General features: G+C 44.2%; 1 protein-coding gene across 3 annotated transcripts in view; it reads right to left on the reverse strand.

Annotated features, from left to right (window-relative positions):
• The window catches only part of HOPX (HOP homeobox), a 31,714-nt gene that overhangs the window by 22,907 nt on the left and 2,947 nt on the right, over nucleotides 1–5,860 (reverse strand). Inside the window, exon 1 of one of the 3 annotated variants that reach the window (XM_027598254.1) lies at nucleotides 5,626–5,758. The exons of the other annotated variants lie outside the window; for them this stretch is intronic. The gene's annotated coding sequence lies outside the window, so the exon portion shown is untranslated. Of the gene's footprint in view, nucleotides 1–5,625; nucleotides 5,759–5,860 lie in introns of those variants that run through there. 3 annotated transcript variants of the gene reach the window in all.

Raw genomic sequence — 5,860 nt, forward strand, 5'->3', positions numbered from 1 at the left:
CAGGTTATAAATACCCTTTTTTATTTTTTAAATTTTTAAAAAAGATTTTATTTATTTATTTGAGAGAGAGAGAGATAGTGAAAGAGAGCACAAGCAGAGAGGAAAGGGAGAAGAAGGCTCCCTGCCGACGTGGGGCTCGATCCCAGGAGTCTGGGATCATGACCTGAGCTGAAGGCAGACGCTTAACCGACTGAGCCACCCAGGCGCCCCTTTATTTATTTATTTGTCAGAGAGAGAGCACAAGCAGGGGGAGCAGGAGGTGGAGGGAGAAGCAGGCTCCCTGCTGAGCAAGGAGCCGGATTCGGGATTCCATCCCAGGAGCCTGGGATCATGACCTGAGCTGAAGGCAGACGCTTAACCCACTGAGCCACCGAGGTGCCCCAATATCCTTTTTTAAAAAGAGATTTACTCATTTATTTTAGAGAGAGAAGGGTAGGGGGGAGGGGCAGAGGAAGAGGGAGAGAGAATCTCCAGCTGATTGAGGAGCACAACTCCAGGCTTAATCCCAGGACCCTGAGATCATGACCTGAGCCAAAATCAAGAGTCAGGTGCTTAACCGACTGAGCCACCCAGGCACCCCTATAAATATCCTATGTTTTAAGTTATTCATTTTGGGTAACCCATTTAGTGTCCTAATTCTGCTTGACTTAGGAGAACATTAATTAAATTAGTTAGATCAATAGGCTGCAGGGTAGGGAGAAATAGGTTTCTTTCTTAGAAGAGAAGGGGAGCTTCAAAACTTAAACATTGATGATAGAAATCAGTCTGGTATTTTAAAAATCTAATCCAGTGAAGCCACACACAGATAACTGAGAGTCAAGTAGAATTGTCATAGTGCTCTGTAGCCATTTACTCACTTTAAAAGGATGTCAAAAAAAAATTAGAGTTTTTTTCTGAAGAGGTTCGTATTCTCAGTGCCTGGCTCTGAAAAAGGCTGTTCATTTGTCATTCTGGGGACATTTCATCAGGATTTATTTTTTAAAAACTGTATAGTGGGTTCTATGATATTTTTGCCTGAGCCCTAATTACACAGTACGGAACAGGAGTTAGGGACTTCCCTGGTACTGTGCATGTGTGACGGGTAGATGGTTAGGCTGCCTGTTTGTAGGCCGTTGTAACCTAATGCAAGCAGGCATGACCTCCTCAGGCTGTTAGTGCATTTTGAAATGTCTAGAAAAGACTCTTTGAAGAATGGAATTATCTCTACACAAATATACTTGAATCAATTATTACTTTTTATGGTCCAGCCACCATTCTTATTTTATGACTGTAATTAGGTAATGAATAAAATGACAAGCACCTGGTACTTTGTAGGACTCCAAATTATGCCAAAGTCCAACCAGGCATGATGCTTGTTGCCATGAGACTCAGTTATATGGGCCTTATTTTTTTACCCAGTTATTTTTATGAACAGGTGTTCAACTAATGGTGTGCAGCTGGAGCCTTCTTATTAACATCACACAATAATTGAAAAGGACAGATACTTTACAAAGCCCAGCTCAGGGGATAACTCTGAACTTACTGTAGGTCGTTTCTCTGAGCATTAGAGAGGTGTTGCAGAAAGGCTGGATGGGGGGCCACCTGGGTGGCTCAGTCAGTTAAGCGTGTGCCTTTGGCTCAGGGCATGATCCCAGGGTCCTGGGATCCAGCCCCTCGGAGGGCTCCCCGCTCAGCGGGGGAGTCTGCTTCTGCCCCTCCCCCTGACTCATGCTCTTTCGCTGGTGCACTCTCTCTCTCTCTCTCTCTCTCTCTCAAAAAAGTCTTAAAAAAGAAAAGAAAAGAAAGGCTGGATGGAGCCTCAGAAGACCCTCACTTTGCTTCTAGCGATGTCACTTAAATCTCCAAGTGACCTTGAACAACTTAATTGCTTTGAACCTCCATTTCTTCATCTACCATTGAAGCTACCCCCACCTGCTACAGTAATCCTACCCCCACTATCTCACAGGGTTGTTGTAGGATTTGATAAGATGGATTATGTTTATGAATAGCACTATAAATTATAAACACTATATAAATACAAGGTATCCCTATTAAGGTTCCTATCCCTTTCTTGGTGACTCAGGATCTAATGTTGGGCAACTGAATGTCATCAGGTTTTGCAAACATTAAAATAGCAAAACATTTTAGAAACTTCACTCAACCCCTGTGACTAATAAGATTTCTTAGAACATTTCATTTGCTTTGTCTAGGTAATCAATGGCCAATATGGAGAATTGAAATGCTTCCAGAACCGACCAGCTCAAGTTGAAGGAAATGACGTTGAGAAGGGAAGATCACTGAAGGTCACACTCTTTACGTTCCAGAATATTATTTCAGTCTCTTATTCAAGTCTTAGTAAAGTACTAAGGAACTCAGAAGAACTTCTAAATGTCTGAAATGTTAGGCTAGGACTTTTGATATCATGTGTCTCCATTTCTCATGGACAATTCAATATTCCTCATTGCTTAGAGAAAACATGAGCCACCTAGCCCACCCCTTTCCCTTCCCCTTTTTCCCATCAACCAGATCTAACGGGTGCTCAACAATATATATGAGTATATTCATTATGGCATCATTTGTGAGAACTGGAAGCAGCAGAAATGTCCAATACTACAGAATTCAATAAGCAAAGAGTGCATAGAAATAGGAAACCAATAAAAAGCAGTTAGAAACAATGTATTAGAAATATTTGAAATATAATTGGTAACATAAGAAGATCTTAAGAATATGTTGTTAAGAGAGAGAGCAAGATAAAGGGTGAGTGGGAGAGCGGAAGAAATAGAATGAGAAGTAAAACCTAAGAAGGGTCTTGTGTGTACCACAAATTAAGGAATATGATAATCTGAGCCTCAAAATAAAACAAAGACTAAAAATTAAAGGACTGTTGGGCTGCCCCACCTTTCAGAGCTTACCTGTATAATTTCTAAGGTGTTTTTTTTCTGCATAATGAGGGACAACTTCCTGGCTCACTCAGTACCCTTCATGCTGCAGCCTACACTAGTCCCTGGGCTTGGTCTGTTTCCTCTCAGCTGGCAAGGTGAATCGCTGATGGTTGACCTCTGCGATCAACCTCCAAGCTTTTCAACTCCAATATCAAGTGGCTCTTATCCAATTATCCTTTTGCTCATAGATTTGGTTTTATTATTATTCAGTCATCTAGAAGCTCTTCTGAGCTAGTTCCAAGGACTAGAAGACTCTCTTTTAAATTGTGGAACCCGAACCAGGTATAATACTAATGAAAGAGGAGATGACCTCCCCCTTTCTTTAGTCCTGCTTCATTCACCCCAATGCCAGCCACCTCCAAAGGATGCCATTCCACTCCCCAGGAAGAGCATGAAGAACACATAATAAAGGGACAGACACTTCCAAGCACAAGTTATCGAATTAGAGTATTTTCTAAAATAGATTTCACTCCTGGGCACCAGTAGACTAGAAATTTGGAAAGGAGTGAGGGGCATAAGAGCTAGGGACATTGTTTATATAAATTTTCTTAGGGAGAAACCACATAAGAAGGACACGAAAATACAGCAGTAAAGACTAGACTATCCAAGCAGATCCATCATGTCCTCAAGAATTCCAGGAAACTTCCATTGTGATCCTCTAGATCTAGCGGCTACAATGGCAGCCGTTAGTTTACTGCCCAGGACACATTAAGAGATTAGAACTGATCAATGTCTGCCTTAGATTGTTTCTGGTTTTGTTTTCAACATCAAAGAACAGAGTAGTTCTGAAAGATCTGGAGGGTTTTCATGTTTGGCCACATTTTATCAAAACTACCAGAAGCAAATTACAAGAAATTAAATGAGGATGGGCAAAAATTAACTTCTCTACTTTTTTTTTTTAAAGATTTTTATTTATTCACCTGAGTGAGAGAGAGAGCATGAGTTGGGTGAGGGGCAGAGGGAGAAGCAGACTCCCCACCAACCAGGGAGCCCAATGTGGGGCTCAATCCCAGGACTGGGGGATCATGACCTGAGCCAAAGGTAGACGCCCAACCAACTGAGCCACGAAGGCACCCCACTTCTCTACTTTTAAATGAGCTTCTATCATTATCCAAACATGGTCATAAGCTAACATTAGAACCTGAAGCAAATAGAGTAATTTGACCTTGTGATGAACAATTCCTTGAACCCCTAGCATTCACGTTGAACTTCTGTTTGGCAAGCCAATATAAATATACCAGCTCCCCAACTGGGCTATACGGATACAATGCTTCCCACTGGGAACCTGAGTCACAGAGGGAGTGAGTGACTTGGCAGAGAGACCGGAATAAAGCGTGGGGAGGCCTCAGTTCCAGAGCCAGCTCAGCCACCAACTAATCCTAAGATGCAAGACAATTCACTTTACTCTTGAACCTTTATGTATTGTATGGTATTCATAAACCTTGTAGCTTATGGCTCAGGCCAAGTATTTTTTAAAATGAAAGGGGGTGCTATCAATAATCCACTGGGACAACTCATATTTCAGGCTTCCTCTGCTTTAAAATTCCATTACAGCTGAAGGAGAACTGAAAATAGGACCCAGGTTCCTGAACATTAGACCCGTATTCTGCTCCCTAGGCTAGACTGCTGTCTGCTGGGACTTATCTACACTGGGATTCTGTGGAAGAGTGTTTAACATATCACTTGAAGATCGCTGAAGGGAGTTTCCCAGCAAATAGAAAGGACAGCAGGACCTGTACCTGTTTGGTCACGTATCCACACACCCAAACCCCATGTGTGTTCAGAATCAACAGCACTGGAATGCCAAATCCACATCGGAGTCATTGAAAGGTGGGGCGGTCAAGGGAGCCAGGGCCAGTAAGAGGGCAGGTGCACACACCCCCTGCATCAGGAGAATCCCCTATATTCACAGCCTCAAGCCAGTTCTCCACCAGCCTGCCCAAGGGCGAGCAGACAGGATGGCTGTGGTCCAGGGGCTGGCTGCCTTGGGATCCTCAGGTGCTGGCTTTTAAATGGGCAGGTAAGTACTTTATAAATTACTGTGGGCCATACACCATCCTTCTGCCAACAGTTTCATCTTTGCATAGTTCTGTTGACCATCCCCATTCACTTGGCTTTTCAAAAGTTTGAGGGAGCCATTGACAACATCTAAAAATTAATCTAGGTTAGGTCATGACACAGTCTTAAAAAAATATCCAAGTGAACTAAACCATTCCATACTAAGAGAATTTGAAAACATGGGGCGCCTGAATAGCTCAGTCAGTTAAGCTCTGCCTTCAGCTCAGGCCATGATCCCGGGGTCCTGGGATCGAGCCCCACATCGGGCTCCCTGCTCAGCGGGAGGCCTGCTTCTCCCTCTCCCACTCCCCCTGCTTGTGTTCTCTCCCTCCCCATCCCTCTCTGTCAAAAAAAAAAAAAGAAAACAAACGGGCCGGGCACATGTTCAAAGAAAAGCCATCCAAAGAAGGCAGAAATTCTGTCACTGTTCTACAAATCTATTTTATCAGCTGTGCAATCATGCCACTCATTTTTCAAAAAATTATTTGTGGTGACGCTCTGAACGGCCAGAGGAAGAAACATCAGGCTTGCCGACAGCAGCTTTAAACCAGTGTGGGCTGGCCGCCTGATGCCAATAGCCTAATCCTTTCCTCGGAACTTGGGGGACTTAAGGGCCCCGTCTCCTCGGAGCCAGGACGGTGCTTACCTTCTCCCTCCTCTCCTCAATGCTATGCTCACCAGGGAAGACTCTGTGCCCTCGGGCTGCCCAGCTGCTCTGGGCTCCCGCCGCCTGCAGACTCTGCTTCCCTAATGGGGGTGGGGGTGGGGTTAATCACACACCTGGCCACACCCCTCTTCACAGGCAGGACGCCCACACGCAACTGCCACTTGCCAACGACCGCTGCAGCAATCTCAGCCTTCCACCCGAAGACAGGGCTGTC

This window comes from Zalophus californianus, chromosome 2 (genome assembly GCF_009762305.2).
Source record: "Zalophus californianus isolate mZalCal1 chromosome 2, mZalCal1.pri.v2, whole genome shotgun sequence".
In the NCBI taxonomy this organism is placed as follows: domain Eukaryota; kingdom Metazoa; phylum Chordata; class Mammalia; order Carnivora; family Otariidae; genus Zalophus; species Zalophus californianus.